Source organism: Periophthalmus magnuspinnatus, chromosome 7 (assembly GCF_009829125.3).
Source record: "Periophthalmus magnuspinnatus isolate fPerMag1 chromosome 7, fPerMag1.2.pri, whole genome shotgun sequence".
In the NCBI taxonomy this organism is placed as follows: Eukaryota; Metazoa; Chordata; class Actinopteri; order Gobiiformes; family Gobiidae; genus Periophthalmus; species Periophthalmus magnuspinnatus.
The window spans coordinates 16,438,934-16,452,049 of record NC_047132.1 but is presented as its reverse complement, the minus strand read 5'-3'; the positions used below and the strand labels follow the sequence as shown (position 1 = coordinate 16,452,049).

The 13,116-nt window shown below is 38.8% G+C and overlaps 1 protein-coding gene across 1 annotated transcript in view; it reads right to left on the bottom strand.

The window, feature by feature from the left end:
* The window catches only part of osbpl2b (oxysterol binding protein-like 2b), a 49,546-nt gene extending 39,118 nt beyond the window's left edge, over positions 1-10,428 (bottom strand). Inside the window, exon 1 of the mRNA XM_055223222.1 lies at positions 10,339-10,428. The gene's annotated coding sequence lies outside the window, so the exon portion shown is untranslated. The remainder of the gene's footprint in view (positions 1-10,338) is intronic.
* Between the last annotated feature and the right edge of the window lie 2,688 nt (positions 10,429-13,116).

Sequence of the window (13,116 nt, the reverse complement as noted above, 5' to 3'; positions counted from 1 at the left end):
CATGAATTATTGAGGCACGATAATGGAATATTCAATCAATGCTGATAACGGATCATTTGATAACACATTTTAATTGAAGTTTTCGAAAAGCAAACTTATTTTTATTTGTTTTTGTTTAATAAGCCTAAAAAGGTGACTAAAGCAGACAGTATAAAGCCTTAAAAATATGGCATTTACAAATATGAACTGTATTGGGGTGTACCCTGCTCATAAGCTCAATATAAATTAACTATAGACTTCCTACGCTCTGGTAATGTTTCATATAGGCTTACATCAACTCTTCTTGCCACATTGTAAATGCTGTTTTATTTTGTTGTTTTCCTTATTATTAACAATATGAATCAGAAAAACCATGCACACTTTGTCCAACAGAAGGAAAGGAGCGGGGCCTCAGCTTCGTGGCTGCTCCTTTAAAATGAGACGGATTTTGAGTGACACAAGCTCGAAGCAGCCGCTGTGTACTGTGAATATGGACGGTGAATAAAAAGTTAGTGGAGAGAGGCAGACACATACAGTCCTATACGTCTACATTGGGCAATTTTGCAAAACTCACAGAGCACACAGAGAACATGGAGCACAGCAGCAGCTCAAACAGACAAACTCCTCTCACTGCACCACATGCCCTCTCGTTTCATTAAGAACTAAAATATAAGTAAAACCTCACATAGTCCAAGCCTGCCAGCCCCATAGCATCTATGTGAAGCTTCAGCACTAATGCACAGACTGTCAAAGTCTTGGCTGCCCCGTGTTTGCCACTCATTGTCGCGGTGAACACTTTTGTATGACTTGTTCTAATGTGTTCAGCCAGTACCCCATCTCCCGTGTTGTGAGGCTGGTTCAAAGTGGTTTCGCTGAAATATCTTTCCTCCAAATGTAAAAGAAGCCTGTATATGTAAACATGTGTCCTCTGCTCTCTGCCTCTAGCTCGGGGCTCCTCTGTGTGTGCGGCTGGAGCAGGGGGCGGAGTCGGGGGTTAAGATTGAGCACTATGAGGGAGAAAACCTCGCAGGAAAAGCAGCTGAATCAATGTATTTTGGGCAATTATTGGATTAAATTTGTTCGGTGAACTATTTCATCAGGGTGACATCATAATTGCAATCACAATAATATCACAATCACAATAATATCGTGTCAGTCACCATTAATTATTGTGCATCCCTAGCATCAAAGTAACCATCCATTTTCAAAATTTAACATCAAACACCATAGATCAGGTAAATTAGGTAAATTAAATTAAGCAACACTAGGGGGATGCAAAAGACTGACTTTGAATCAAGATTCTGTCATGTCTAATTGTCAATGATATGGCTCTTTTCAGTTGTGCATGTCAGTAAAAGCACGTGTTTTGGACTGAGTTCAGACCACAGAGACATAACATTACTTTACTAAAGGTTATTTAAGACATTTTCAGGACTTTTTATAACCTGTGTAGGTGGTGTGACTGGTCTCTGAATTTAAACTGATTGACAGGATGAGTGACTGTATTAATAATCTACTCTAAAATGTATTTGATTTAAGTGGCACGTATGCCATTTGACACCAACCTGTCCAATATTATATTATATTTTTATAGGACAATAGCAGGAAGAAGAAGATAGTTCGTGACCTGGCTGAAGAGTTGGTATATTTTGATATTTATATGTAAAAAGGCAGTTTAATCTGTCTTAATATAAATACACAATTTCCTAGTACTTTTTTCTGCATAAATAGTAGCTTTTGCATGAACTCCCATGCATGTGTAATCTTGTAAGTGCAGTTTGGGTCAGATACAGAGAGATATGCAATAGTTTTGAGAGTCACGCCCCCTTTTTAGTCAACCAGTCGATTGGTAGGACATGTCTTTAGTTGAGAATTTCCTTAGCCGAGTTACAGCTCAGGAAATTAGCAATTTTGCTATAACCTTGTGCAAACATATTACCTCTCTTCTTTTATGTACATTGCCCCTGATAAATAAACTAATAAACTAAAGTGAATGGGCTTCTCCTGTTGTCCGCTTGTCCTTCCTGGAGTATGGGCGCTGCAGATGTATTCTGTGAATGGCATACACTTGTCAGCTCCTCCCTGAATCTTCCACCTCCAGGGCCCATTTTAGTCTCAGGCTGCGTCACAAATTAACAGTCAAACAGGAGCGGGGACATTCCCACTCAGCAATAATCTGCTGTGAACTGCACAATCCAAGTATGTGCGAGATGCAGACTACTAAAGTTCACTAATTGGTCCACTAAATACATGCTCTGTGTATTCATTAGTAGACAACAATGGCCTTGGTGCAAGCTTTAGGCCTGTCACGATAATTACTATATCGGCTTATCGTTAGATGGAACAATATTTTTTGGCGGGGTTCAATATTTATCGTGGGGCCTTTTTCTTTGCACTACTGGGGATTTTGTGGTTATTCTATGGCTCTATGATAAGATTTGACCGTAGAAAGTTAAATTAATCATTACTATGGCTCATTACAGATGCAAACAAAGTATTAAAGCCGCAAGCGGCATTGAACGGCCCTCGCGGGCCGTGCTTCGCACTCGGCCGACCTGGCACTCCCTGTGGGTGGCGCTAACGCGCCACTTGTCCCTTTTTTATTGCGGCTTTGGGCTGCACTTGTCACTAAACAAGTCAATTTGTGCTGATGCACAAAATGCAACAACATGGGTTTTCCAGGCATCGCCATGGCAACACCGTACAAAATACAAACTTGGCCCCCCGGACTTTTTTGACGGGGACGACCTGAAGAATCACTGTGCCATATTTCACATTCCTCAATGAAGCGAATAAGTCGTTATAAGACTTTGAAATGTACAAAAATTAAGAAATTTTCCCATTAGGATAACATGGGCGCTTTCGCGCATCGCCATGGCAACCCAGTGAAAAATATGACTTGGGTCTGATTGACTTTTTTGATCAGGATGACATGAAGAGTCATGGTGCCAAATTTCACATTATTCCATGAAACTAATATTTTTCCCATGAATGGGAAAAATTGTGAGGTTTCCCATTAGGATAACATTGGCAGTTTGGCGCATCGCCATGGCAACACGGTGCAAAAGACGACATGGGTCAGATTGACTTTATTGATTGGGATGACCCAATGGAATTTTGTGTCAAATTTGGTAACATTTGGGAAAACTAAATTTTCAGCCTTCCATACAAATTTATTTGTTATTCTATAGGGGGCGCTGTCGCGCCAAATTTATTTGTTTCACAATCAGGAGAATTAGGCATGAAAGTTTTACAACTGATTCGAATTTGAGCAAAATCGGACTTTGCTTGCGCAAACGGGAGCAAATTTTGAAATTAGAAAATTGCAAAAATTCCGATGGAAATTTGCGGCTTCGCCGCACGGAAAGCGTAAATGGCATCATCATGAATTGGATAACTTTTGATGCCCCACTTGTCTAGATGATGTACAGTGAATTTCAGCCCTGCAGGTGAAGCGCTTTCAGAGGAGTTGACGAAAATGCGAGGTCAGCGAAAACGCTGACTCGGCATTTTGGAATTTTCAATCCAAGATGGCCGACTTCCGGTGCGTCCGAGGGCGTGGGCATAATAATATTTTTTGTTTGGCATCATTTGAAGAATGCGTGTACCGAATTTCGTGGCTCTACGCCAAAGTTGACGTCGCGACGTCTCCCATTGACGCAATGTATTTTGACTTTTGCAGGGGGCGCTGTCGCGCCATTTTTTTATGCCCAATGATGCACCACATAAAAAAATAAATTTTTCGGCAGACCTGAATTTTGGGCAAAATTTGGTGAGTTTTTGAATATGTTCAGGGGGTCAAATTCCTGCTCAAAGCGCAGAAGAAAGAATAAAAAATTAAAGCCGCAAGCGGCATCGAACGGCCCTCGCGGGCCGTGCTTCGCACTCGGCCGACCCCGCACTCCCTGTGGGTGGCGCTAATGCGCCACTTGTCCCTTCTTTATTGCGGCTTTGGGCTGCACTCTTCACCAAACAAGTCAAAACACATTCGAAGTGCTGATGCACAAAATGCAAAAACATGGGTTTTCCAGGCATCGCCATGGCAACACCGTGCAAAATACAAACTTGGCCCCCCGGACTTTTTTGACGGGGATGACCTGAAGAATCACTGTGCCAAATTTTATGTTCGTCGTTGACGATAATAAGACGTTATAAGACTTTGAAATCTACGAAAATGTGGAAATTTTCCCATTAGGATAACATGTGCGCTTTCGCGCATCACCATGGTAACCCAGTGAAAAATATGACTTGGGTCTGATTGACTTTTTTGATCAGGATGACATGAAGAGTCATTGTGCCAAATTTGACATTAATCCAAGAAACTAATATTTTTCCCATGAATGGGAAAAATTGTGAAGATTCCCATTAGGATAACATTGGCAGTTTGACGCATCGCCATGGAAATACGGTGCATAAAACGACATACGTCTGATTGACTTTATTGATTGGGATGACCCAATGGAATTTTGTGTCAAATTTGGTAACATTTGGGAAAACAAAATTTTCGGGCCTCCATACAAATATATTAGATGTTCTGTAGGGGGCGCTATCGCGCCAATTTAAATTCTGTCATAATGAGTAGCTTTAGGCCCGAAAGTTTTACAACTGATTTGAATTTGACCAAAATCGGACTTTGCATGCGCAAACGGGAGCAAATTTTGACTTTTGAAAATTGCAAAAATTCCGATGGAATTTTGCGGCTTCGCCGCACGGAAACCGTAATAGGGATCATCATAAATTGGATAACTTTTGATGCCCCACTTGTCTAGATGATGTACAGTGAATTTCAGCCCTGCAGGTGAAGCGCCTTCAGAGGAGTTGATGAAAATGCGACGTCAGCGAAAACGCTGAGTCGGCATTTTGGAATTTTCAATCCAAGATGGCCGACTTCCGGTGCGTCAGGGGGCGTGGCCATAATAATCTTTTTTATTTGGCATCACTTGAAGAATGCGTGTACCAAATTTCGTGGCTCTACGCCAAAGTTGACGTCGGGACGTCTCCCATTGACGCAATGTATTTTGACTTTTGCAGGGGGCGCTGTCGCGCCATTTTTTTATGCCCAATGATGCAACATATAAAAACATAAATTTTTCGGCAGACCTGAATTTTGGGCAAAATTTGGTGAGTTTTTGAATATGTTCAGGGGGTCAAATTCCTGCTCAAAGAGCAGAAGAAAGAAATAAAAATAAAAAAAATAATAATATTTTTAGCAAAAACAATATATCCGATAACATTAGAATGACATATTATACGTTTTTTGAAAGCTCTCGACTTTCCCCACGTCATCGTGGGGTCAATGGCGAATGACGAGCGCTAACGCGCTCGTCATTCGCCATGACGTCGGGGTCCGCCATTGACCTCCCATTGACTTCCATTCATTTTAGCAGTAACAAGTATGGCCCATGCCAGCGGCATGGGGGCTTGGATAGGGCTCGATGCCAGGAGTGTGTTTGGGGACATGAGCGCTTCGCGCTGCGTCAGCGTCAACATTGAGTCAATGGGCTTCGCCCATTGACTCAATGTTGACGCTGACATGCTAGCAAGAACAAATATGCATGTCCCATGCCTACGGCATGGGTTGCTAGGACACAGGAGTCTGTGCAAGGTCGCGGTGCTGCCACGAAGTTGCGCGCTTCGCGCGCAACTTCGTGAAGACAGTCTGCAACGATGAGTGCTTCGCACTCATCGTTGCGGAAGCAATAGGCCCTACGCCCTGTGGGGGCTCGGGCCTAAAAAAATAATAAAAATAATAATATTTTTAGCAAAAACAATATATCCGATAACATTAGAAACACATATTATACGTTTTTTGAAAGCTCTCGACCTTCCCCACGTCACCGTGGGGTCAATGGCGAATGACGAGCGCGTTAGCGCTCGTCATTCGCCATGACGTCGGGGTCCGCCATTGACCTCCCATTGACTTCCATTCATTTTAGCAGTAACAAGTATGGCCCATGCCTGCGGCATGGGGGCTTGGATAGGGCTCGATGTCAGGAGTGTGTTTGGGTACATTAGCGCTTCGCGCTGCGTCAGCGTCAACATTGAGTCAATGGGCTTCGCCCATTGACTCAATGTTGACGCTGACATGCTAGCAAGAACAAATATGCATGTCCCATGCCTACGGCATGGGTTGCTAGGACACAGGAGTCTGTGAAGGCGATGGGGGACGACTCCTATTGACTCCTGTTAACGCATGTCAGCGTCAACATCGAGTCAATGGGCTTCGCCCATTGACTCGATGTTGACGCTGACATGCTAGCAACAACAAATATGAAAACCCATGCCTACGGCATGGGTTGCTAGGACACAGGAGTCTGTGCAAGGTCGCGGTGCTGCCACGAAGTTGCGCGCTTCGCGCGCAACTTCGTGAAGACAGTCTGCAACGATGAGTGCTTCGCACTCATCGTTGCGGAAGCAATAGGCCCTACGCCCTGTAGGGGCTCGGGCCTAACTACAGTGTTTCATTTATTAATTCTGTTTAATTATTGCTGTTCATGTTTTTTAACAGTATTGTGTATTAGAATAGTCTTTGTGGCATAAATCTGCTCTTAAATAAGCATAAATTAGTTTCAGTATTATTGTTTATTGTCTATATTTACTTCAGCAATGTATCACACTTCAAAATTTGTTATCATGCATTTCACCCAAACAGATGCAACTTTAAGTACGCATATGCAGAGGTACTAATTAAAAGGTGGATTAAACTCACTATTTGCTCCCAAAACTCCAGCTAACTTGATCATGCTGTCTTCTTTTTGTTGTAGTCTTAAGTCAACTAACACTGCATCAGCCGATTAATCGAATAAACAGCTACAGACCAACAGGAAACTGGGAATTGTAATAATAGTAATAACTTGGAGGCTTCTAACAGAGCTTAAGTTTAATCATTATCTATTTAGTTGTCAGTGACTTCAGCTTTTTATACAATTTGAGTCAACTTTCAGCAAGATATTTTCAAGATTTTAAAAGTTTTAAAAAGTCAAATGCTGTAACACTCTATCGTCCAGCACAATCTAACTCTTTCTCACATAATCCAAGTTGCTCCACATAAATAAAATACATAGAAGCTAGATATTTTAACTCTAAAAGATATAAATATGTCATTATTTGTGACATAGTGACCTATTTAAGTTGTGCCTACAAGCCTATAGTGCTGTACCATACTGCCCTGATGAAGACTCAAGTGTTAAGATGAACTTATAAATATTGATATGAACAGACACACCTAGTGTAATCTTCTACATTTTATGGTCTATTTATGATTTGTGTAATACTTGAACCACAACCAAGATAATTATAGGCCCGTTTTAGCACATTCTTCATCCATTGTTAAAATATTGTCTAAATATTGTTAGTGAGACAATCCCAAGAAATACTGAGGTGCTATTTTTAGTCAGTATGGCCACCCTATGAGTATAAATCAATACATTTCAGTATACACAAATTAATTTCAATTAGACACAAGTTAATACAATATAAATTGGCAAAAATAAACTACTAGTCACAAATAGTCGACTGACTTTTACCAAATTATTTTGACTACACTTGTCATTGTAATATAAAGTACTGAAAGAGGCATCTATTACAACTAATCTGCATCACCTACTACATAATATTTATGAAAGATAAATGACAAAACATACCAGACACACAGATGAAAAGATAAAAACGTCATACAAATTAGATAATGCGTGATATGTACGGACCCTCATAGGACAGGTATGCACATGTCCCAGGTCAAAAGAGTAAACTGCACTTAACTAACAAGAGTAATAAAACTAAACTATCATTTAATTCATCAGTAGGAAACTTTTCAATCAAAACATTAGAAATTAACGTTTTGTACAAAAATTAAGCAATCATTTAAACCTAACTTCAACTATTCATTCACTAAAATCACAAGGTTATAGTGTAATACAAAAATTTCAAACTCAATTTTGATACTAATGAATAGGCTGGATACTCAATACTAGCTGTGTTGAAAAACACAAAGAAGAAGACTTAGGCCCTAAGCACACAGCACACATCGCTGTTTGTGTGAGTAAACTTCGGAAAACCACAGCCATGCAACAATGTGAGGGCCACAATGGAAGCTCAAGCAGGACATATGTGACACTGGCTCTGTGTTTGTCAATGATCAAACTTGACTAGGCACAATTAGCCACTTGTAACAGGTCTTCAGTGAAAATAACCAGCTGAATACACTTATATTTACTGTCTCTACAGGCTGGCCACATCAAACGTGAGGATTTCCAAAGTAATATTTGAAAACACTAATTAACAATCTTTCTGAACCTGGCTCTTTCAGACGATACATAACTGCCCCAGCAATATGTTGCATTGATGGTAAATGCACAAATACAGCGACAAATGCATGCTTCTAAAATAAATAGGTTGAATTCTATTTTTTGAAATCTATGCACATAGGACGTGCTGCTCTAGAGGCACTCCGTACAGGGGTAGTGTGGCCCTCCCCATTCACTTTTAATGTATTCTAAATACGTGTCCAAAATGTGCTGTTTGTACACTTGCGTAGAGAAATACGTTTGCAGTGTGTCCTAGGCCTTACATGAGGCTGTGCTGACACAGAGGAGAGATGAACGGAGCATCAGCACTACTTAGAATTACTTTTGCTCCGTGGTTTGCTTTGCCATGTTGTTGTCTGAAGGAACGCTAATGCGCCAAATACAGCCACAATTTGTCTGAGTTAAAGGCCCAGAGCCCCATTCATCATACATAGGCTATAACAATTTATTACAAAATATTTACAATTTTTATCTTTTACAAATAGGCCAATGTATTTAAGTTTAATCACCGCAATACGAATTAACAGGGCTTAGACAATGATTGAATAGATCTATTTTTTATTGAATTATAAAGTAATACAATATATATACAACTAAATACAATTTTAAGTACCTTCTTTCAGATTCTTATTGACCCAAGAAGAATTCTATTTTGTACTGATGTAGTTTACACAAAAGCTTACAGTGAACTTGAAATGTGTAAAATACATTTTCTTTGTTTTTGAATAAATGACTTTAGAATCATTTTATAATTGAGAATCTTTAAAAAAAAAAAATCAAATCAGTACTCCAATAATCAAAATCGAATTCGCAAGGGACTTAAAGATTCACACCCCTACTCAATACCGAAACCAATACCACGATGGTAGTAAAAAAGCACTTTCTTTAGACAATAGAATGTCATTTTCACCATTACTCTTAGTACTTTCTTTTACATTGGGCTTATACCTGTGCAATCCCTCACTTGTCCAGGTATGTTCCATAGTGGTCCATGGGTGTATACTAGTCTACACTTGTTCTGATACAGATCAAGATAATTCTAAACCCAATCAGGAAAGGTTCACTTCTGTCCTGTGAATGTGACTCTTTAGTATCGATAACTACATACTCATTTCAGCAAGTAGTTTCAATACTAGTTTTAGTATTGCTTAGTATCTCATTTTTCAATACTTTTGACAACAGAACAAGGTTATAGTATTTGTTGGAGAAGTAGTTCCTAGCCATTGTTTGTTTTTTCGCAATATGACCTTTTTTTAAAGCTTATTCTTCACGGCTGTCACTGCATGCTTATGAATCATCAGTAAAATCCCTAACTCTACTCAAAAGGACTACAAATTTGTCTGGCAAGTATTAAAAAGAAAGAAATGGAAATGTCCATTTAACGTAGACAAATTGCACATTGTAATTATAAAATAATTTGGTCATTTAAATGTATTAGACCTCGCCTTTTATTCATGCAAACCGGGTGTTCCTTTAATGTTTACAATCTGTGTCTGAAGAATTCCACCAACGCCCACTTTGTCATGCCCAAATTTCACGCATCTTAGCCTTTCTGAAGCTTTCAACCGCTTTCCCTCCTTATTTTTTTTTGTATTTTTTTGTACCTGTAACAACATTTTATCCAGTTAATCGATGGCTCAAAGCTGAATCCACCTCAAAAACACTCCAAAAACACCAATGGTCCTGACACTGCGCGATAACATCACAAACTGTGCATTTTAGCTTCATATGAGCGGAAAATCAAGTGGATATTTTACAGATCAAACTTAAGAAAACTGGCCGATTTGGTGTTCAGTATGGTAGGATTACTCAGTGGGTATCCTGGACGCTCGCTGTCATCGCAAAAACAATGGTAAACACAACTCTTTGACAGGATGCCGAGCCCCGCTTTGACAGATAGCGTGTTAGCATTAGCGGGCGGCGGGCTACATAAAAAGAAGGCTAACTAGCATAATTAGCAGCACAATATGTCCTCTTCGTAAAACGCAGATTTGTGAAAGTAATCGACAAGTACAACCGTGCAGGAACGATGATTTTTAGCTTAAAAACGTACCTCGGAGATTCCCGTGAGCGTTGATCCAAGTCCAAAGCAAAGATGAAGGGCTGATATGCACGGGAGGCGAGCGCTGACACAGAAGCGGAAGTCGCGAATACAAAAGGCGGGGCTAAGGCGGTGACAGACGTGACGAACGGCCAATCACGTGGGAGAGTCGAAAGAGTTGGCCAATAGGAACGCAAGGGACATGTGAATGGGACTAGACAGATTGACAGGTGGGGACAATAAGGTCTGGTCTTAAAACGAATAATAGACTGGGTACTCTTGGGTTTACAATGAATACTTAGGTTAAATTGGTAAATATGTATTGATACTAACATTTATAGGCTGAAACAGTACAATGATAATAAAGTAATAAATGGCTAATGGTGCTTGGAGGAGTAAATTATTCATGAACAGAGCCAAGTCAAACCAGTTATAGATGTGCATTATAGTGAGTATGAAGGTCGACTGAATCAGGATGGTGAAGCTCAGGGTTAAATATTGACTATGCATACTGTTAGAATATCAGCAAATCTAGCTATAATAACTATACAATAACATTTATTATCACAAAGAAATGCATTTGTGTGTGAATAACAGTCATTTTGGTAGTAGGCTGATATCACCCTACATACAAATTTAAATGGTAAATGGTAAATGGTAAAATGTTTTAATACAAATTTAGGCTATAGTCAGTGGTGGGAGAAGTACTCAGTTTTGTTTTTTTAAGTAAAAGTACAGATACAGGAGGAATAAATAAATAAATAAATAAATAATAATACCCAAGTAAAAGTATCACATGACAAAATGCACTTAAGTAAAAATATTCCAGTACCTGTTTAAAAGTGTACTTAGAGAGTAAAAAGTGTAAGTATTTCCACAGATTTTAGCAATAAATCTTCAAATGTAGTGATTTTGATACAGATTTGTGTTGATTTTTGTTCAGCAGAAACTGTTGAATTAATGTAATTATTTTTATTTGTATAATTTCTTTGTTCAAATTTTCAAGTTGATAAAAACTCTTGGCCTTTTCAGCAGGTCTCAAAAATAATTTAAAAAACTTTTTTAATACATTCCACCATTGACTATAGTTATTTGGAAAGTAGATCCCTGCCATTTATTTTTGTTGCGAAATGAACTGTATTAATGCTCATGCTTCATGGCAGTCAGCCATCACATGCTAATATGTCATTTTCATCATGGGTGTACTGTGTAACATTTCTGGTGTGACAGGTTTTTTCTATTGGAACAAGTATCCTGCTTGTTTCCATGGAGATGTTACTGCTTTGCATATAATGCTCCATGTTTATTCACTTGCTAAACAAATACTCTGAAAAGCAAACTTTACTTTCAGATTCTCGTCTCTTCACAGATCTGATCAATAACTTGTGTGGCGTCACCTGCTTGTCTCCAAAGATAGATAAGTTTAATGCCATGCTGTGGAATATTCCAGCCAAAGCTGGTGAAGACAAATTCTTCACCAGAAACGTTAAGCAGTGCACCTTTAATATCAGAATTGATACCTCAAAGAATTCTTATGCTTTTCCTTTTGTCAAAATAAAGCATATCTGAAGAGGCGGGTGGACGTAACATGCCATTTTACTCTGACACTATGATGAGACAAATATATTCACCAGAAGTTAATAAAATAATATACTATAAACTACTCTATTTCTAGTAGTGGAAGAAGTACTCAATTCTGTTACTTAAGTAAAAGTACAGATACCAGAGCAAAAATAAATAAAAAATACTCAAGAAAAAGTATCACATGAAAAAAAATCTACTTAAGAAAATACAGATGTCTGCTCTCAAATGTAGTGAAATAAAAGTAAAAAGCATCCTCTACAAAATGTACTTAAGTACAGATACCTAACATTTGTACGTAAATGATATTTTGTGATCATGTTATAATATTGTTTCCTCATCAAAAACATATCTGGAATTGTGTTTTGTTTCATTCACACATGTTTAACACACAAACCCAAAACAAATCCTGCATATTTAGACTGAAAACACTCTGTTCCACCTTGTGATGTCATGTGGTTATAAAGGAAGTGCTCCACTGTGTATTTAAACTCCATACACCTTTAAAATAATCATTTGGATAATTTCAGTCCTGGAATTGCCAATCTCTAAACTAAAGGTAAAAGGAGCTGTTAACTTGAAAACTGCCACTACATGACATCACAAGGTGGAACAGAGCATTTTGAGCTTTGGAGATGTAAACAGACTAATAATAAAAAGTTACTAAAACATATGTGAATGAAACAAAACACAACTCCAGGTGTGTTTTTGAGGCGGTAACAGCATTGTAACATGGCCAAAAGCTCATGAGAGTCAATTCTGTGCAATATAGGACCTTTAAGTGCAGTACTTTAATACTTTTACTTTGTTATGTTCCACCACTGTCTGTATTAAAGAGTAAAGGCATTGAATCAGACCCTGACAGATCAGTCCTTCAGTTCACATGAGGTTCAGTCTCTGGGTTATGAGGCATTACAAGTGTATCGTGTATCTTATCAATAATGCAGAGTAGCAACAATTGGAATTTGTTAGAGCTGGGATAACAATGCAGCTCTGAAGATGGCAGTTGACCTATAATGAATAATATATACCACTAAGTTTTTGTTAACAGAATCAAATATGCATAGTGTTTTAATTAAATATTTGGCGTTAAGTAAAGGTCACACCATTACAGTTTCATGCACTTAAAGTGCATGAAACTGTAATGGTGTAACTTATTACGCTACTTTCTTATCTTCATTATAATGTTGTTTCCTCATCACAAACAAA